This window comes from Pongo abelii, chromosome 8 (genome assembly GCF_028885655.2).
Source record: "Pongo abelii isolate AG06213 chromosome 8, NHGRI_mPonAbe1-v2.0_pri, whole genome shotgun sequence".
NCBI classification, from domain to species: domain Eukaryota; kingdom Metazoa; phylum Chordata; class Mammalia; order Primates; family Hominidae; genus Pongo; species Pongo abelii.
This window is the reverse complement of record NC_071993.2, coordinates 28,835,325-28,857,538: the sequence shown is the minus strand read 5'-3', so window position 1 is coordinate 28,857,538 and position 22,214 is coordinate 28,835,325. Positions and strand designations below refer to the sequence as shown.

General features: G+C 39.2%; 1 protein-coding gene across 9 annotated transcripts in view; it reads left to right on the top strand.

Moving 5' to 3' along the window:
- The window catches only part of MPP7 (MAGUK p55 scaffold protein 7), a 258,770-nt gene that overhangs the window by 40,060 nt on the left and 196,496 nt on the right, over positions 1–22,214 (top strand). For 5 of the 9 annotated variants that reach the window (XM_054522125.1, XM_054522119.1, XM_054522118.2 and 2 more), the window contains exon 2: positions 7,916–8,018. The exons of the other annotated variants lie outside the window; for them this stretch is intronic. The gene's annotated coding sequence lies outside the window, so the exon portion shown is untranslated. The remainder of the gene's footprint in view (positions 1–7,915; positions 8,019–22,214) is intronic. 9 annotated transcript variants of the gene reach the window in all.

Here is a 22,214-nt window from a genome sequence, read left to right as displayed (position 1 = left end):
GGGTTTTCTTTAAAATATTTTATAATTGCCTCGGATTTATATGTGGTCAGGTACTTAGACAGTAGACTCATTATGTTTCTTTTTAAATGTGAGATTTATTTTTATTTTATTTTATTTTTTTGAAATGGAGTCTTGCCCTGTTGCCCAGGCTGGAGTGTGGTGGTGCGAACTCGGCTCACTGCAGCCTCCGCCTCCTGGGTTCAAGCGATTCTTGTGCTTCAGCCTCCTGAGTAGCTAGGATTATAGGCACGCGCCACCTCTCCTGGCTAATTTTTTTATTTTTAGTAACGATGGGGTTTCACCATATTGGTCAGGCTCATGCCTAACTCCTGACCTCAAATGATCTGCCCACTTCGGCCCCCCAAAGTGCTGGGATTACAGGCGTGAGCCACTGCGTCCGGCTAAATGTGAGATTTAGCATTGTATTAGTCTCCTCAAGCCACTAAAGTAAGAGTTCCTGAGCTGGGTACATGATTGGACTTTAGAGTCTAATGAATGTACAACCTGTTTAGAATAGGTGCAGCTTTTTATGTAACTAGCGAATGTTTCTTAGGAAAGAAAGGATCCATAGTTTTCATCAGATTAAAAAATGTCTGTGGCTCCCAAAGGGCCAAAGGCCATTTATACTAGAGTATTATTTATGACACCTGTGTAGTAACCTAAAATATTTATGACAACTTTTTAAAAGGACTCGCAGTTACTGGCTTAATGCATTGTGCCTCTTTGGGATATACTGTTAGTTTCATTATAAATTACTAGTTCAGTCAAAAATTATATTATTGGCTGGGCGCGGTGGCTCACACCTGTAATCCCAGCACTTTGGGAGGCCGAGGCTGGTGGATCACAAGGTCAGGAGAGCGAGACCATCCTGGCCAACATGGTGAAGAAAAAAAAAATATATATATATAAAATATTATATATATATATACACACACACACATATTTATTTATTTATTTCCTTTTTCTTTTTTTTTGAGATGGAGTCTTGCTCTGTTGCCCAGGCTGGAGTGCAGTGATGCAATCTCAGCTCACTGCAACCTCCGCCTCCCAAGTTCAAGTGATTCTCCTGCCTCAGCCTCCCGAGTAGCTGGGACTACAGGCGTGCGCCACCACGCCCGGCTAATTTTTTGTATTTTTAGTAGAGATGGGGTTTCACCATGTTGGCCAGGCTGGTCTTGAACTCTTGACCTCAAGCAATCCACCCACCTCGGCCTCCCAAAGTGCTGGGATTACAGGTGTGAGCTACCATGCCCAACCTATTTTTTTCTTTTTTTAAAAACATATGGGGAATGGGGTCTTGTTATGTTACCCAAGCTGGTCTCGAGCTCCTGGGCTCAAGCAATCCTCCTGCCTTGGCCTCTCAAAGTGTTGAGGTTACAGATGTGAGCCATTGGCACCTGGCCAAAAATTATAAATGGAGAGATAGAAAGTGAGATAAACCAGTCTCTCTCTCAGGATAGAGAAGTGTATTTGTGAGTATATTGTATGATCAGACAGTTTCTTGTACTACATTGGAGGGTGTTCTACGTCATTGTCGTTGGGGTATGTCTGATACCCACACTCTGTGTACTCTGGAGTCACCTGATGGAGAAGGCTGTGCTGCCTAGGTATGTATTTGGAGGTCAGCAGAAGAGTGGAGGTGTTGCAACCTTGAATAAGTACTGTGGCTTTCTCTGCTGTCCCTCTTATGACCACGTTTAGGCTAGAATGGCAGGGACAGTGGTTTGCCTTGCTTAAATCTTAGTGGAACTACGGTGACTGCGCTGGATCTGGTCTTTGACGCATTTCAATATGAAAAGCACTGGCCCATGGAGTGCAAAGCCACCGTTGTTGGTGGGAAGTATGTTTGTGATAAACACCGTAGGGTTCCACCCCAGTGAATGACTTGGGCAGTCTTTCGTTAAGTCATGGTTCAGTGTTCTGCTCACCTTGCTAGGAAGGAAAGTGTTCACAGTTAATTCTGTGTTTTCTCACCTGTGTGTAGGATCTACTTTTGCTAACAAGCATACATCACTACCAAAGTGGTTAATTCTGGAAAGAGAACTACAGAGGCAAAGTAGATAAAGAGCAGTTTTTCTTAGTTGAAAGATGAAAGATAATTGATTGAATTGGGGACCCATCTGGCTTTGTGATTTGCTGGAGTGACTTAAGAAAACTAATTGCTTTGGTAAAGAACTAGGCTATTAAAGAATAAATTTTATAGTGTAATTTTGTAGGCACCTTACATACTTGGAAAAACCATTTAAATTCTTTCTCTAACAACAATTGGGCAAAAAATAAATCAACTCACACTGAGTTGAAATGCATCATGTAGAAAACAGAGCCTTTTCACTTTCACTTTAAATTGTGCCAGAAGAAACATGCTATTTAAAAAAAAAATTTTTTTTTTGAGATGGAGTCTCACTCTGTTACCCAAGCTGGAGTGCAGCAGCACGATCTTGGCTCACTGCAACCTCCGCCTCCTAGGTTCGAGCGATTCTCCTGTCTCAGCCTCTTGAGTAGGTGGCACTACAGGCATGTGCCACCATGTCTGGCTAATTTTTGTATTTTTAGTAGAGACAGGGTTTTGCCCTGTTGGTCAGGCTGGTCTCACTCCTGACCTCAGGTGATCCACCCACCTTGGCCTCCTAAAGTGCTGGGATTACAGGCATGAGCCACCATGCCTGGCCAGAAACATACTATTTGGTTAGAACGTAGTTAAATAATAGTCTCTGGTATTTTTATATGTTTTAGATTTCTTTATCTTGACAAGTGATTGAAGGAAAGAACGATTTATAGTCTGTAGGTATAAGGAAGATTTGTATAACTGCTTCAGATCATTAACTAATGCATAGATATAGACTAATACATAATATAATATATAGATCATTTCTAGAGAGTCAGGGAGACTGGAATGGATGAATTGCCACTGGAAATGTTTGAATACTTTTTAGATAATTAAGCATGTATTAATTAACAAGTAGAAAGAGGGATGGACTCAAATATGTCGATGATAATAATGCCATAAAATTATTGTAACAGTATTTATAAATAGCTGCTAATATAGTGTTTTCTGTGTTTTTGTTTGTTTTGTTAAATATCAGTGTTTCCTAAGTGTGGACATGCAGGGTTATTTCTGAAGTATTCTAATGAAGAGTTTTTGTTTTAAGCACTATGCTTTTCTTTTTATGGGGGACAGAGTGACAGAGTCTTGCTCTGTCACCCAGGCTGGAGTGCAGTGGCACAATCATGGCTCACTGCAGCCTTGACTTCCTGGACTCAGGTGATCCTCCCACCTCAGCCTCCTGAGTAGTTGGCATTACAGGTGCACACCACCGGGCCTGGCTAATTTTTTGTATTTTTTGTAGAGATGGGATTTTGCCATGTTGCCCACGCTCTGGTCTAGAACTCCTGGGCTCAAGTGATTCTCCCACCTCAGCCTCCCAAAGTACTGGGATTCCAGGCATGAGCCACGGCACCTGCCCATATGCTTTTATTTTCATGCATATTAGAAAACATAACTAACTCATCTCCTGCCTCCCTGCGTCCTTCTCTTCTCTCCCCTCCCCCTCCCCTCATCTTTTTCTTTTTGATGGAGTCTCTGTCTGTCACCCAGGCTGGAGTGCAGTGGTGCAATCTCGGCTCACTGCAGTGGTTCAGTCCCACCTCCTGGGCTCAAGTGATTCTCCCTCCTCAGCCTCCCTAGTAGCTGGGACTACAGGCGTGCACCATGACGCCTGGCTAATTTTTTGTATTTTTGTTAGAGACGGGGTTTCACCATATTGCCCAGGCTGGTCTCGAACTCTTGAGCTCAAGCAATCCGCTGGCCTAGACCTCCCAAAGTGGTGAGATTACAGGTGTGAGCGACTGCACCTGGCCTCACTGTAAGTGTTTAAAAAGAGTCTAAAATAGGTATTTAAATAAAATAACTCTAAGAAAATTGTTAAGTAAAAAATTTTGTATGTAATGTAAAAATTGTGAGGGTGGCATATGAATGATCAAGTGTGAGAACTACTAATTTAGGTGACTGATAAACAGCTGTTTCTGTTTAACTTCATTAATATATTTTAGAGTTAAAAAAAAAACCTGGTGGAGGATGAATGGTGGTGGGCTGTCTACATTAGAGGTGCAGTTTCACCTGTAAGTTTGAGTCCTGAGCCTTCTCATTCTCTGAGTAAAAGTTCTGTGACATGTTACACAAAGGTTCTTTCTTTTTTCCCGTCAGCAGCTGTTTAGCGCAGTAATAACTTGGTGTTTTCACAGAAATAGGGATTTCTGTTTTTCCACTGTGTGGAGAGCTCTCTCTCCCACTCCACAGGAGTAGAGACAGGAGATACACTGTGATATCTCTGATTCTAGCATAGTGCCTGGTGGTTGCTCAGTAAATGTTCTTTGGATACCTGTAATTGCCATTTAGTAAAACTAATAGGAGTAAAATGTAATATATTTTATTTAAATATATATTTAGGCCAGGCACGGTGGCTCAAGTCTGTAATCCCAGTACTTTGGGAGGCTGAGGTGGGCAGATCATTTGAGGTCAGGAGTTGAAAACCAGCCTGGTGAACATGGTGAAACCCTGTTTCTGCTAAAAATACAAAAATTAGCTGGGCGTGGTGGGGCATGCCTGTAATCCCAGCTACTTGGGAGGCTGAGGCAGGAGAATTGCTTGAATCTGGGAGGCTGAGGTTTCAGAGAGCTGAGATCATGCCACTGCCCTCTAGCCTGGGTGACAGAGTGAGACTCTGTCTCAAAGAAAATGTGTGTGTATATATATATATAAATAATATTTAATATGTTATTTATATCTTATCAGTCCTAAGTATAATAGGAAATTTACTAGATAGTAGTATATATAGGCAAACTGTAGACTTTTGGTATTAATAGCAGCAATGCCTTTTTTTTTTTTTTTTTAACGTTTCTTGTCTTTTTGGTGGTCTCACCTTGACTCTACTTGAAAAGGTGACAGGAGTGTGATGAAGTGGAAGGAACATCGGGTTCTAGACTTGTGTCTGTCCCCTTCTTATAGAATCCGGGATGGGAAGGATGGAATGGAGGTGTAATCTACCTTAGAGGGTGTGGGTTAAGTGAAATAATAGCTGCATAAATACTCAGTATTGTCAAGTTCTGCAGACGTATATGTTTTTGTTATTTGTGTACTGTGTCAGCACAGGACTGTAGTAACTTACCTAGAAATGATTATATTTACTCCCCACAGAGTGTCTGCCCTTTTCTCATTGAGAAGCCAAAACAGAGCCCCCATTAAACAAAATTTAATGTTGATGGGGGTTCGTCAGAAATGTGGAGATATCACATTGTATTGATGAGGAATTGCATGTAGCTATTACAGACATAGAACCTGTTATAAAAAAGAGTTACGTTCATGGAAACAAGCTTTATTTTCTATGAAGATATCTGAGAAGGTTTTCTTTGGGAGTTTTATATAAATTCTGTGTGTAATGTCTTCCTTAATATGTTGGTTTTCAGTTTCCTTATCATAATTAAAGAATATAAGGAAGACATACTTGATTGGTTTCACCAAGCTCAGGCCTTCCCTCCCAGGCACCAGATAAATGATATTATTTCCAATTCGTGTCATGACATGAGACGCTGAATTGCGCTTGTTGCTTTTTAATACTGTGACATCTCAACTGCTGTCATTGGTTTTAATCTGTGGGTGATCTTGGAAAGGGATAGGTTTGATGTAGGTAGCCTAGAACCTTCTCAGGGATTGTGGAACATGATGAAACTTATGCTGTTTCTGAGAACCATCTTTCTCCTTTCTGTGGGTCAGGCTGACATAACTCAGAGCACTTGTAATCATGACTGTAGCCAACTGTGGTTACCTGCAGAGGCTTAGTTCAAATAGGAATTTGTCTCTTCATTTACTCACTCGGCATACATTGAATGAGCATCTCTGTGCCGGGCATGGGGGAAGATGACTTATTATTTGTCTTGGTTCTTAAGGAATTTATAGTCTAATGGAGGAGAAAGACACACAGATTCTCATATAAATGGATTGCATACAATGATAGATTAAATAGGCTTTGAGACTTACAATGGAACTGTGGGCCATGATTGCCATTTGAATTTTAAAAGATTAATAGAATGTATGATTTTTCTGTTCTTAGTTGTATAAGTAAGACTTGAATAAATACTCGTTGTGAAATAAGAAAAGTAGAAAGATTATAGCCTAAAAACATAGTCCAATTTTATATCCCAACCTCCTCCCTGTGCCACTTTTCATTATTATTATTTTTTAAAACCATTGCCTGATTGATGAACATTTTAGGTCATTACTTTTTTTTCCTAATGATGCTTAGTCAGTTTTTTTGCACATATATATATTTGTATACCTGTGTGAATTATGTCTGCAGTGAAATTCTTAGAAGTAGAATCTTGGCTGGGGTATTTTTCTGGGGGTGCATTTAATCTGTTATTGGAATTCATGTTAATATTAGAATTAATAGGCTTTTTTTTTTTCCTGAAAGCAACTAAAAATGTATGGCCATGTGGAGTTGCAGGGCAGTAGTCCTAACGGTTCAGCTGCAGCATCTGCATAGGTCTTTTATATAGAAAGTGTCTGGGTAATGGTGTTTGACCTTGGTAACTTTTCTCTCTGCCATTTGAGCCACTGCTGTCTTCATATCCTCCCTATCTAGAAATTCCCTCTCCAAAGTTGTTCCATATTCCAAAACTTCCCTTTTCACACTCCTAGTATGCTGTTGACCTCAGGTAGGCACAGTTGTGATTGTCAGAGCAAAGAAAATTAACCATGTATGTCTTTCCAGATAGTAGAATTTTCAGGGTGTTTCATGAGCTCCAAAGGATGATTTATATGAAGTGTATTTCACTAAGTATAAAGGAAGTAAAACACTCATACTATGGTCTCTTCCCTCTCCTCTTCACCTCCCAGTGCCTCTCTACAAACTTTTTAGGATACCACTAATGACTACTAGAAATATTCAGTTAGTCCATAAATCTGAGAGCGCTCCTGGATCCTGATAGGTATTTCATTGCACTCTGTGATTGGAATTTTGTTTGTTAAAATTGACTAGGAAACTATATTTCAGTAACAAATATGTAGAATTAAGAAAAAGATGGACTGGGCACAGTGGCTCATGCCTGTAATCCCAGCACTTTGGGAGGCTGAGGCAGGCGGATCAAGAGGTCAGGAGATAGAGACCGTCCTGGCTAACATGTTGAAACCCTGTCTCTACTAAAAATTAGCTAAGCGTGGTGGCACATGCCTGTATTCCCAGCTACTTGCGAGGCTGAGGCAGGAGAATTGCTTGAACCCAGGAGGCGGAGGTTGCAGTGAGCCAAGATCGCGCCATTGCACTCCAACCTGGGTGACAGTGAGACTCAGTTGCAGAAAAAAAAAAAAAAAGAAAGAAAAAGGTGGGCCAGGCGGTGGCTCACGCCTGTAATCTCAGCACTTTGGGTAGGCCGAGGAGGGTGGATCATTTGAGGTCAAGAGTTCGAGACCAGCCTAGCCAACATGGTGAAATCCCGTCTCTACTAAAAATACAAAAACTAGTCAGGCGTGGTGGCGGGCACCTGTAATTCCAGCTACTTGGGAGGCTGAGACAGGAGAATCACTTGAACCTGGGAGGCAGAGGTTGCAGTGAGCTGAGATAGCGCCATTACACTCCAGCCTGGGTGACAGAAAAGATGAGTTCCTATCCCTTTTCTATACATTTGTTTTTTCAAAGTATGTTTGCGCTATGTTAGAGTGAGTGCATACATTTAGAGAACAACGGGAAAATGCCAGAAATTCAGTAACTTCTAGTTTCCATTTTATAACAAATGTATTTTTATTATTAGCTTCCTACTGGAATCCTCCTCCCCCACCATTATGTCATCATTTTCACATCCACAGTCCATAGTGATTATGTCCATGTGGGGCCTCAATAGTTTTCCCTTTAATTTTGTGCAGATTTCCTTACTGCATAAACTCAACTGCTCTCGCTGAGGTCGTCATTAAGTCCTGTGTGTGTTTGGGCAGGCCGACTTGATTTATAGCCAGCACTCCACTGTGGGTGAGTAAGATGGCAAGTTTCTCCCTGTTTTTCCTCTCAGCCCTTCCTATCTAGAGTGCAGATAACATAATTACTCAGTTAAATATCATCTGCCCAGGTTTTCATTTTGAGATAAATCTATATTGTGGTTATCTGCATTATACTTAAAACTTACACTGAAGATAATTCTGTTGGATAGGTTTTAAGTAATTATCTTTAGTATTTCCTTTTCATTTATGATATAAGGTATAGCAAATCTTGGATTCCTTGATATTAAAATAGATAAGATCAAACTATGAACTCAGGATGAGTCAGTACTATTTTAAGAGTTGCATTTGCCATACTTTTGGCAAATTAGTGCTTCATAGCGGGAGCCCAGAGGTTTCAGGTAATCCCAGTCACCAAAATGTTTGTTACAGTATCACATCATTACTTTTCATGTGGGAACCTTCTGTTTTGTTGGGCCCTTTTCTTTCCTCTTTTCTTTTTATAGCCGTTTATAATTCAGGGATTCAGGCAAAGAAATACAGCCCTTCGACCACAAGATAGTTATGTTCAGCAAGGTTTTCAGAACTTGTACAGCTATGATTTTTCTCAGTAATCTTGGCTAGTTTGTGAAATTAATGGCTTTAGAAATATTCTCAAATGGTTTAGAGGAGAGTAAAAAGAATCTTTTGAAACATTGTCCCATTTTGTTAATTCAAGGAGATTACAGTGCAATTGAATGTAATTCCCATAAGAATGGATATAGCAAAAGTATGTCTTTTTTTTTTTTGTGTGTGTGTGTGTGTGTGTGTGTGTGTGTGTGTGTGTGTGTGTGAGATGGAATCTCTCTCTGTAGCCCAGGCTGGAGTGCAGTGGTGCAATCTCAGCTCACTGCAACCTCTGTCTCCCAGGTTCAAGTGATTCTCCTGCCTCAGCCTCCCTAGTAGCTGGGACTACAGGTGCCCCCCAACCATACCTGGCTAATTTTTGTATTTTTAGTAGAGACAAGGTTTTGCCATGTTGGCCAAGCTGGTCTTGAACTCCTGAGCTCAAGTGATCCGCCCGCCTTGGCCTCCCAAAGTGCTGGGATTACAGGCATGAGCCACCATGCCTGGCCAAAAGTATGTCTTTTTAATAATTGAGAAATGATGTCTTGAGCAGTCAAGTAGGAACAGTTACTTGGTTGTCCTTGTGTAATGTGCAGAAATTAAGGAAGATGATTTTCCACTAATCTACATAGGACCTATCAACTATAAGGAAATATATTAGTAAACACTGTTTCTACATCCTGATGCTTGTAGGTTTCCTTGACGTTGAAATAGTGTTAGCACAGATTTGTTATTTTTCCTCTTTCTGATTAATCCAAACCTGGAGTCTGGCCCTGGTTCTCAGGCTGCAGAGAAGTCAGCCCATCTTTTGTAGGCTCCTTTTCTGTTTTACATTTGTTGGGCTCACCACTTGAGCTTACTCAGCAACCTTTAAAGCTCTAAATCCTCATTAGTCTTGAACTCCCCAGCTCATATTTGGCCGGCAACTCTACTTGGCATTTCAGTAATTTCCCACTTCCCAGCTCATCTTTTACCAAAAATCAAAAACCATTCTGATCTTTAAAGAAATGCAGATGAGGCCGGGTATCGTGGCTCACGCCTGTAATCCCAGCACTTTGGGAAGCTGAGGAGGGTAGATCACGAGGTCAGGAGTTTGAGACCAGCCTGTCCAACATGGTGAAACCCCATCTCTACTAAAAATACAAAAATTAGTTGGGCATGGTGGTGCGTGCTTATAGTCCCAGCTGCTCAGGAGGCTGAGGCAGGAGAATCGCTTGAACCAGGGAAGCAGAAGTTGCAGTGAGCCGAGATAGCGCCACTGCACGCCAGCCTGGGTGACACAGCGGGACTCCGCCCCCCCCCCCCCCCCAAAAAAAAGAAACGCAGATGAGAAAAGACCCTTTCTAGGACACAGAGAATAAACTTGCATCTGTTAAGGAGTGGGAATTTCTGCCACACGCGGATGTCAGAAATGGAAACTTTTATTATCAGGAGAAATATTTGCTGGTTGATGTTACTTAAATAGGTTCAAATTTCAGACAGTTCTAAGAGCCTATTGAGTTTCCACTATGAAGAGTTGATTTTGCCAAGATGGAAAAAAAAAAATCTTATCTGGTTGCCTTTTAACGCCTCTGTATGATGTTAGATACAGGTGTACTTCTTGCCTTTTCACATATTGAAGAAAACAGTGAGAGGTAGCAGAGTATCTAGAAAACGGGGGACCTAGATGGAGAGACTGAATGCATGAGGGTTAATGCCAGTTTCCTCATATTACAACCCAGGCTTGAGCAATATCTGATTTTTTAATGCCTCACAGAAAGCTAAATAAATGCCTGTGTACTGTGATGGTTCCGTTCTTGTTCAATAGCATCTTGGCTTCCTTTCAGGTAAGGAAGAAATCGAGCAGTGATTGTAGCAGTGATTCCCCTGTGGGGGAATGCCCTACTATGGAATACTCTTGAGTGTGTGACATGTCCCCGTTTACCCAAATCCTTGAAGTTAATGAGTAAAACTGCAGAATACAATGTAGACTCATAGATTCTGAATTTTGGAAGTGAAATTGATCTTAAGATAATGAAATCTACTATATTTATAGTTTGATATTTTCTGTTATACCCCTGACATAGTACTTTGCTAATCACAGGAGTTTGATAAGCATTTGATAACTAAGCAATGTATAAGCTAAGTCACAAAATGAAAAGATTGATTTTGGCAGTAACAGATAATTTGAGGTCTGTTGTCTTGTCTCAAGTGTAGTCACTGCTGATTGTTAGCACCTTTCTGAAACTGCAAAAGAAAAACTAAAAATGGACCAGGGATTAGCGTAGGAAAGTATAGATTAGAAGACCCAAAGTGAAACAAATGGAACAAGTTTTTTTTGTTGTTGTTAAGTATACATATATTAGAGACGGGAGTCATTACTATGTTGCTCAGGCTGGTCTTGAATTCCTGGGCTCAAGTAATCCTCCCACCTCAGCCTCCCAAGTATCTGGGACTACAGATGTGTGCTATCCTGCCTGGCTAAATGGCAAAAGTGAATAAAGAGGTGCCAGGGAATAGAGGCCTCCTGTGTTGGTGTATTGAAGTCAGAATACCTGTGCCTGCATCAGTTCTGTGTTGATACTGTGAGTGAAGTAGTAACTCTGCAATGAAGATACTTTCTTTAAAAACTTCAACACTTTTCTGTTATATTTTACAGTAGATTGATTGGCTCATTGTTGCGTACTTGTATGATTATTTCTTAGGATGTATTCCTACAAGCTGTTGTTGGTTCAGAGGGTATAATCACAATTAGAATTTTGATTTTTTTTTTTTTTTTTTAAGACAGGGTCTTGTTCTGTCACTTAGGCTGGAATGCAATGGTGCGATCTCAGCTCACTGTAACCTCCGCCTCCCGGGTTCAAGCAATTATCCTGCCTCAGCCTCCCGAGTAGCTGGGACTACAGGCATGTACCACACCTGGCTAATTTTTGTATTCTTAGTAGGGATGGGGTTTCACCATGTTGGCCAGGCTGGTCTCGAACTCCTGACCTCAAGTGATCTGCCCACCTCAGCCTCCCAAAGTGCTGGCATTACGGGCTTGAGCCACTGTGCCCGACCAGAATTTTGATGTATTCTTATATGGTTCTTTCTTAAATCAAAAATATGGTATTTATTCAGATTAAGACAATGTTGGGTGTTTATTTTTAGTTTCACATTCCATACTTATTAGAAATATATTTTTTATAGCTTTAACACATCAGCTAAAGCTTGTGAAAGTTGCCTTTGTTAACATGAATTCCATTTTCCTTTTAAAAATTAAATTATGGCACCCTCTACTGAATTTGAAAGGAATTGCTGAATAGTCATATGCAGGTTTGAGAAAGAGACCATATGACTTTATAGATTAGACTTTGTTGACACCTATACTTGCTATGATGATTCTTTTTGCTCACAGGCTCCTCATTAGGCAGTGTGGTAACATACATGCAATTAAATCCATATTTTGAAGCAGGCAGAGGAACTAGAGTGATCAAATTCACAGAAGCATGAAATAACGCAGTGTGTTCAGGATTGTAGTTTTATAGAAAACTTGAGAGAGGGTGTTGCTGTGATTTTTGCAAAGAAAGCAATAAGAAAGGACCAAGAGCATGTCTCATTTTAAGGAATTTAAACTTTATCATGAAAGTACGGTTGAATCATCAGCTAGTTTATTTAGAGTAGTCAAGTGATCACGTAAGTATCTTTGAAAGATGATGCTGGCAGCATATGTAGGATGGGTTGGAGGTGGGAACAGACCAATTTGAGGATTACTGTGTTTGCCAAGTGGGCTTATTAGGGTTCTCAGAAGGCACATAATTCTGGGATATAAGAGGCTGGGAGATGTGGAAGTTCTTTTTTTCCCCTAAAAAAGTTTTAGCATAAAAATTTCAAGATATATAGAAAAGTAGAAAGAATGGTACAATGAATTACCCATATGTCCACCTTAGATCCAGCAACAGATGACATTTGGCCATATGTTCTCTCTCCCTCTCCTCCGCCTCTCTGCTGAAGTATTTTTGCGTAAATTACAGACACCATTACTTGACACCCCTAAATACTCTATTGAGCATCCCTCCAAAATAAAGGATGTTAGGAGAGAGATATTTAGGGAGATAAAATCAGGAAAGTTAGAATTTGGTGGTATAGATAATGGGTTCTGTTACGTCCAATAGGAGAACCATAAAGGCTTGCTTTTACTGTTATTAATTTGTGGTTATATAATAGTTTCTTTCTACAGTTTTTTTTTTGAGACTTTCAAGAGATGGATGTATAGTAAATGCTATTACATTTTAAATCAAAATGTTGAAAAGGACACCTTTTTCATCAACAAAAATTTCAAATATGCACAAAAGTTGAAGAGGACATCATTCTTGGCTTAAAAAATGGCCCATGCCAGGCTTCTCCATGCGAGAAGAGAAGAGAAGTGGAGCGATTCCAGAGGAGTAGGCTAGGGTCCTCCCAGCAGGGGAAGGTGCAGGCTCTTTTATCATATCAGAAGCCCAGGTCAGCAGAAGTTTGTGTGAGAAAGGCACACAGCCAGCACAAGTGTGACCCAAACCCAGTGAAATGGTGAGAGTGGGCAGCCGGCAAGCTGACTGGCACTAGCAGAGTCTACTTACTCGGGGGAAAGGGAGCAGGAGATGTCAAAGGGGACTGGGCACAGATGACCTTTTTTGGCAGCGTACAAAGTCTCGCTGTGTTGCCCAGGCTGGATTGCAGTGGATCTCAGCTCACTACACCCTCTGCCTCCCAGGTTCAAGTGATTCTCCTGCCTCAGCCTCTCGAATAGCTGGGACTACAAGCCTGTGCCACCATGCCCAGCTAATTTTTGTATTTTTAGTAGAGATGGGGTTTCGCCATGTTGACCAGGCTGGTCTTGAACTCCTGACCTCATGTGATCCTCCCACCTTGGCCGCCCAAAGTGCTGGGATTACAGGCATGAGCCACTGTGCCCGGCCAGATACTGACCTTTTAGTATCTAATTTGTTGACAGTTTTCCTACTATACTTTTGGTCTAGTAAATATTTTAGGTTGTGATCAATGAGATTAGCAGTCTTTCTCCTTTGGAGAGGAGAACTAAGAAGAGGACAGGCAGAAACACAAAATACATAATATATATAAAATATATAATATTATCATAGCTAAAATTGGTAGGAATTCCAGTAGTCACTCATTCATTTTTTCATTCATTATTCAATTAATGTTTGGAGCCACCTATTATTATGGCAGGCACTATTCTAAGACACTAGGAATTCAGCAGTGAATAATGCAGACCAAATTCCCTGCCCTCTCATAGTTTCTGTAAGTCATACATTGCTTAACAACAGGGAGACATTCTGAGAAATTTGTTGTTAGGCGACTTGGTCCTTGTGGGAGCATCCTAGAGTGCACTTACACAAACCCAAGTGGCAGAGCCCACTACACACCTAGGCTGCATGGTGCACCCTGTTGCTTCTAGGCCAGAAACCTGTACAGCAGGTGACTGCACTGAATATTGCAGGCAATTGGAACACAGTGGTATTTGTGTATCTAAACATATCTAAACGTAGAAAGGGAAGAGTAAGAATATGAGACCACTGTCATATATGTGGTGTGTGATTGACAGAAACATCATTATGCCCTGCATCGCACGACTGTATTCTAGTAGGAAAGACAGACACTAGACAGGAAGAGTGAAATACGCATAGCTCATGAAATAGGGATAGGCACAGGCAAAGATCATTAAGTGGAATTAGGAAGGTGTGAGGGAGATTTTAGAAAGGGAGGCCAAGGAAGCTGAGAAGATGCCACCTGGGGAAACACCCGGGAAATCTGAACCACTTGAGCCACGTCGGAGTGCACAAAGCCTCCTGCTTGGCGTTTACATCATTTTCCGTTTCTTGTGAGGGCATGTCTCCTCCCGACAGTGTATGAATAGGAAGTGGCTGACAGCTGGCTTCCATATGGTCTTAGCAGGCCCTGTTTTTCCCAGCCAGGTTCCTCTTCTAACCCTCAGATTTCTTGACACTAAATTGATCATGAAGTAAGTTCTCTTAATCAGATTCATTCCAGGGTGTGTTAGTCTATGACAGTTTGTCTAGCAGTCCACTAACAGGCTGTGCATAGCTCTGCGAAATGCTCTTTTGTGTAACCATTTCCCATGGTTTTTGGACAACGACTGGCATGTTACTTTCCTTAGCAACTTAATTTTTGTTCCGTCTTTACATAACTCTTTGGAAATGTTAACTTTTCCCCTTTTCTGTTCATTTGTTTCACCGTAGAAATGAAAATACTCCTATTCAGAGCTATGACATACAAATTAAAAATTTACAAAGTATACTCAATAGATTCCAGCAGCTAATATTCATGAAGTATAAAAACTGAGGTATTGAAGAAAGTGACATTAAAAGGTATATGAACAATGCAGTGCTCTTAAAGTTTCTCTTGAGTATAGCTGACTTCAAATGTAAGAGTCTTTACTGTTTAATACATAAAGGGCTAATATAGAATAGATTCTCTTCTAGTTCATAAAGGATGCACTGTTCTCTACAATATAACATTAGGATTTTGAATTGTTTGAAGGGCTTATCCTGGTTTGTTCTCAGCACTGGAAATAAAATAGATGAATATGCTAGAAGAATGGAAACATGGGTATAAGCTCATACACAGATAAGTGAGGATTTCCTTTAGGAGTATAAAGATAGACCACCATGGAGAAAAACCTAACTTAATATAAAGTTGTTTGTGTTATATATAATCAATGCTTTTGGATTATATATTTCCTTTTATCACTGTCTATTTAAGACAGCTTCAAAACATACATACATACATAAATATACATGATTGCAACCATTGTGTGTTACATTTAGTTTAACTTTTTAGTGCTGTCCTTAATTTGAAAATGCATACAATTAACTTTAGTATTATGACATAATTATTTACAAATGAATCAATTTTTAGAAAGTGTATTTTTTGATAGCTCTGATATAGGGCCTAGGAAACTGACAAAACTAGACAATTTACATGAGTCTGTTGTCAGTAAACACATGAAATCATCCTTGTGAATGTCCAGATTTATTACAGATATTTCTAGTAGCCCACATTTTTAGGAACTATTGTGTTGAACCACTTGACATTAATTAGTACTCAGGAAATAACAATGTAAATACTTAGAGTGAATGATTTATGTTATTTTAAAATCATACTGTTGATATTTGTAAATGAGTAGTATATCAGTCATAATGGGCTACGTTGTGTTTCAGTAGCAAATAACCCCAACAACACATTTATTTCTTGCTGTTGCTGTATATCCATCACATGTTGGTGGGCTACTGTGCTCTATGTCAGGGACTTGAGCTGATGGACTTGTCATTATGGGAAACATTAGACAACTTGGGAATGAGAAGATGTATGATATGATTCAATTCTGTGTCCGTACCCAAATCTCATCTTGAATTGTAATCCAAATTGTAATCTCCATATGTCAAGGGAGGGATCTAGTAGGAGGTAATTGGATCATAGTGGTGGTTTCCACCATGCTCTTTTTGTGATAGTGAGTTCTTACCAGATCTGATGCTTTAAAAGTGTTTGGCAGTTTCCCCTATCCTCTGTTTGTCTCGCCTGCCACCACATAAGACGTGCCTTGCTTCCCTTTCACCTTCTGCTATGATTGCCCAGCCTGAAAATCTATAAAAGAATTAAAAGTGATTTGTGCATCATTACAATATTACTGTATCTTATATTTGTTCATATATTCAGCTTTACCAAAGAGCTTTATATTTTCATGTGGTTTCATGTTGCTGTCTAGCGTTCTTTCATTTAGACTTGAAGGACTCCCTTTAGTATGTGTAATACAGGTATAGTGGCAACAAACTCCCTCAGCTTTTGTTTATTTGGGAAGGGATTAATTTATTTTTCATTTTGTGGGACAGTTTTGTCAGATGTAGTCTTCTTGATTGGCAGATTTTTTCTTTCACCACTTTGAATGTATCATCTTACTTCAACCTGCAAAGTTTCTGCTGAGAAATTCACTGATCCTCTGTGGATGCTTCCTTGTACATGATGGGTCACTTTTCTCTTGCTGCTTTCTAGATTCTCTCTGTGACTTTTGACAATTTAATTATAATATGTCTTAGCGTGAGTATCTTTGGATTTATCCAATTCAGAGTTTCTTAAGCTTCTTGAATTTTTATGTCCATTTCTCCCCTCACATTTGGGAAATTTTCAGCCATGTCCCTTTCTCTGTTCTTCTCAGACTCCCATAGTGCGTATATTCATCTGCTTGATGGTGTCCCATTAGGTTCTTCCCTTTTCTTCATTGTTTTTTTGCTTTTGCTCTTCTGAATTGATAGTGTTGTATGATCTATACTCAAGTTCACTGATTTTTTTTTCTGCTTGATCAAGTCTGCTGTTGAGCCCCTCTTGTGAATTTTTCAATTCCATTATGGTATTTGTAAGCTCCAGAGTTTCTAGAAATAGAAACTTTTAATCGTCTCTGTTTTTCTGATTCTGTTGTTATTTTGTTCATGCATCCCTTTCCTGACAGGTTGCTGTGAGCCGAGATCGCACCACTGTACTCCAGCCTGGGCAACAAGAGCGAAACTCTGTCTCGAAAAAAAAAAAAAGTGATGAAAGCGGCCATCTGTTGATTGGCTGCTATATATGGGTTAGATGTTTTACTTTTGTTATTTCATTTAATCTCATTTCATTAAGTAGCTTGGCCAGGATCATGGAGTCAGTAAGGCAGGGCTTGGGTGTGATCTTAGGTCTGTCTGATTTCAAAATCTGTGCTCTCATTGTTAGGCTGTGCTATCTCCCCATAGGTAAAATGATGAGGTGACTCTGACTTGGAAGGGAAAGAGAGCGGATCATTATTCGGTTTTTAGGGACATATGATGATACGGGTTCCATTCTCAAGGAATCTAGTGGGGGACATTGATTGAACAAAAAAATGTAGAATTATATTGATGTACGTTAATTACAAAAAAGGACTGGTTTCTGTGGTAGAGAGGACTTAAGGGAATGCCAGTGGAATGCTGAGATGAATCTGGAATTGAGAATTAGTCAAGGAAAACGTAATCAAGAAGTTGTATCACTCTTCTCTGCCCCCAACAATTAGAGGAAAGAGATACAGAGTAAAAATAGTGGGTCATTGATGGTCAGTGGTGTAATCTTGAAGATTTAGCCAAGACTTTTTAACAGTAAGTGGTAGAATATAAATGCAATGAAAAGGCAGTCATCATCAGAGAAGTACCCTAGAGGAGAAGTGTGGAGGATGTGCCAACACTATAAGTGCTGCCATTTTTGCTTAAGGAGAGTAAAAAGGGAAAATGGGGTCATGGTGCACTCGTTGTAGATGGTTCGGGTAGTCTGGAATGAGGTCATTGCTTGCAAGTGCTAGTTCATTCATTACACCTGTGCTTCCAGAGAAGGGGCGGTTGAGTGCCTTCCCAAGAGCCCTCACTAGATGAGTCCCTAAGGGTCTCGTGGTGAATGCTCCTTCCTGGCAGATGGACAAGGGTTCCCGGCAGACTTTCCTAGCAGCCTTAAAGCCTGGGTCTCTTCACCTGGGGACTATAAAGCAGCCATGTTCTCTTGTTTCCTTTCTGAAGTCTTTAAAGGTTTATAGGATTCTTTTAGTGGGATTCTTCTTTTCTATTGCTTCAGCATTTCCCTTTCCATGTGTGGAAAGGACATGTGTTGGTTTTATATTAATATAATCATTGAACCCCACTGGATTTGTAAAATGTGAGACATTTTGATCCTTCATAGTCTTTTTTTCTTGAAAACTAGGAATTTTTGTTTTTGGTTGTTTAAAGCATCTTTTCTTACATACAACATCCTAATACTTGGCCAGTTGTAAGTCTGTTTTTAAATTCTTTATGTATAGCGATGAGTCTGAGATACTTGGGATAGCCAAAATTGAAATGCAATTTTGTTTATGATTAAGAACTGAATCTTTAAAAATTTTCAGTTTTGCACAACAAAACAAAATAGATTTTTTAAACTTTCTTTTTTTTTGAATATATAAATAATGACCAGTAAAAATGTTACTAGAAAGCATGCTACTTCTAGATCCTTAAGTCACTAGCAGATAGGATGTAAGGATATAGAATAGTGGTCAGCAAACTTGGCCCTCCTTCATTTCTGGAAATCAAGTTTTATGGGAACACAGTCATACTCATGTACCTATTGTTTAGGTTGAGACCATATGGACCACAAAGCCTAAAATGTTTACTGTCTGGCCCTTTACAGAGAATGTTTGCCAAACCTTGGCATTAGAGAAGCAATTCTCAACATTTTTGGGCCTCAGATCTATACTCTTCAAAATTATTGAAGGCTCTAAAGAGTTTTGATTATGTGGGTTATATTGGTTTAACTAATTTAAAAATAACAATATTAAATTTGCTTCATGTTAACACAAATAACATTTTTATGAAAAATAATTTTACCCTCAAAACAAAAACATGAGTGAATTGCAAATTTATTTAATTCCTGGCTCAACAGGAGACCGTTATATTTTCATATCTGTGTCTACTTTCATTTTGTTGCTGTGTGTTCCTATTGAAGGATATGAAGAAAAACTGAACTTACAGAGATCTGTAGTTGGAAAAGGGAGGAGTATTTTAATAGCCTATTCAGTTAACTGTGGATATTTGCTGTTACACCAAAGATATATGGCAGTTTCTTAAAGATAAGTTTCAGTGTAAAATCTGAAAGTACAGAAATAAAGTTATCATCCCATTACTGGGTATATACCCAAAGGACTATAAATCATGCTGCTATAAAGACACATGCACACGTATGTTTATTGCGGCATTATTCACAATAGCAAAGACTTGGAACCAACCCAAATGTCCAACAATGATAGACTGGATTAAGAAAATGTGGCACATATACACCATGGAATACTATGCAGCCATAAAAAATGATGAGTTCATGTCCTTTGTAGGGACATGGATGAAATTGGAAATCATCATTCTCAGTAAACTATCGCAAGAACAAAAAACCGAACACCACATATTCTCACTCATAGGTGGGAATTGAACAATGAGAACACATGGACACAGAAAGGGGAACATCACACTCTGGGGACTGTTGTGGGGTGGGGGGAGGGGGGAGGGATAGCACTGGGAGATATACCTAATGCTAGATGATGAGTTAGTGGGTGCAGCACACCAGCATGGCACATGTATACATATGTAACTAACCTGCACATTGCGCACATGTACCCTAAAACCTAAAGTATAATAATAATAAATTAATTAATTAAAAAAAAGAAATAAAGTTATTGTATTGGAACTTTAAATCCATTGATCAATCTTGAGCTTTTAATGGATGTTGTTCATGCATGATTTTCTAATGTGTTAGTAGAAAATGGGAAAATAGTGGTTCACCGAATCATGCAGATCTTCCCAATGTTGATACAAAATGCCAAAAAAATCACATTTGTTAATACCACCATGGGTCTTCTCAGCAAAGCCTTTGGGCATTGGGAAGCTGATAGAACCAGTGCAAAGTGGGGACTTGGTTCCACCATGCGTGTATTTCAGTTAACATAGCACCGTGCAAAATGAGCCTCTAGTGGATGCAAGTTTTATAAAATTCTGATTTTTGCTTGGAAGCTTATTTTTATCATTAGCAACACATATTGTTTTTGGTTTCCCTTGAAAGTATGGACTCTATTTATCTTCAAGAAAATGTTTGCCAAATACTGAAGCTTGAATAACCATAGTTTGTCTTCAGTTGTTCAAGTTAAAAAAAAAAAGTTCCATGATCAAAGCAGCCGGTATAGTTCACAACTCAAATCATTGCACAAGTGTTCTTTAGAGACAGTATTTCCTTTGTTTATAGCAGCAGTTACTTTATGTGTGCTTCCCATTATTCACACAGGATGTTAAAAAGAAGAGTACTCAAGAGTCAATTAATATCAATTTTTACTGCTTCATTAAGGGTATTCTATAGTGAACCTTCCCTCTCCCCTCCTCCTCTTCTTGCTTTTCTTCCTTTTCCTCCTCCTCCTCTGAATGAGCATCCTTGGCAGTGAAGAATACAATGTTGAACAGTTTCAATTTGGTGCCATTGTCTTGACTCATGCTCAGGTGCCAGTGGTTTTACCAACCATGACCATTGCTTTTCACCATTGGTGCAAATGCTGGTACAGTGCAAAAGACAAATAACATCTCAGTACTTTCTTCAGTAATTTTATGAAAATAGTTTGACCTCATGGACCCCTCTGAAAGGGTCCTGGAGACCACCAGAGGTCTGTGGACCACGCTTTGAGAATGGCTGGTATAAAAGGTACAAGTGCCATTTTATGTAAGCAGATGTCTGCCACTTAGTATATGTTGCCTCCTTTTATTCTTACAATTATAGTTTATGAGGGTCCAAATAATGTTAACAGATATAAGTCTGCTTCTTGTACTGGCTAATAGAACTAATGAGTCTTTCAGATTGAGCTTTTACAAAAATCTGTGATAGATTTATTTTTAAAAAGTTTACTCTTGTTTGTGTTATTTTATTGCTCTATTAGGTTTTGAAAATGTAACTTTTGAGTATGTGTATCTGGTGAAATAATCTACAGTTGGATTTCTGAGCACACTTATTCTGAAATGATAGATTGCTAACATAATTATTAAAGTAGTTTATGATGACAGTTAATTACAAGTTTTCATATTCTTGAACACTTACCCAAATATAGAGGAAATGTATTTGAAACTTACTTGGTTTCTTGTTCATATATGTTAACTGTGTGTGTGTGTGTATATGTTCTCATTAATAAATGTTGCAGACTATGGAATTTAATTATTTACTGAAAACAAGTTTTAAACACTTGCACTTCTGTAGTTGACCACTAGATGTCATGAGTGCCACGGGAGCATTAAGAGTTACCCGGAAGGGTAGAAATTGAACGTTGTAAGCTCATAGACCTTCACATAGTTCACTGTTTCCACATGATCAGTGCCAGAGGAACCTGATACAGTGTGATATATAGAAGCAAGGTACAACTGGAATAATGAAATTTCAAAAATAAGCCCTTTTAAAGGAGGGTTGTAATCGTTCTATTGGGTATTGTAAATGCTTCAGGTGCACTTGATACTGCTGTTATGTTCCTGGCTTTCGGGTCTTTCTCTTTTTTATGGAAAGATGGATTGAACTTCAATTTAAGAATATTCGGTAATCCCTCTTAGGACATACTGTAACAGCTGGTATTTTTGTGTTGTAGTAAATCGATTCCATACAACAGTCAGTAATAATTATGGCTGCGTTCCGACAAATTCCAAAGCATTTTCAATGAATTTTGCCAAAGAAAATAACATCATTACTACAAAAGTTTAACTCAGTTTGAAAGTTAAACCTAGCAACTTTGCTTCATTCCACAAAATACAAAGTATTACTGGTTAGGATTCTGTCAAACCATTTTTAAAATTCATATACTTGTATATGGTCTGAGAAGGTGATTACTTTGCAGTGTATATACTTAAAAGATAATTGGTTTGTAGTAAATGATACAGCTTTGGAAAAATTTAACCTTGAGTGTTCATTATGAAATAAAAAACAAGAAATGTGAGGGCTTTTCCTATATGGCATAGATGAACAGCAGCAATATCAGCTCAAAAGGATATTTTGATTTGGAATGTAAGGTCTTTAGTATTAATGGAATGTGAATGTTTCAAATTGTATG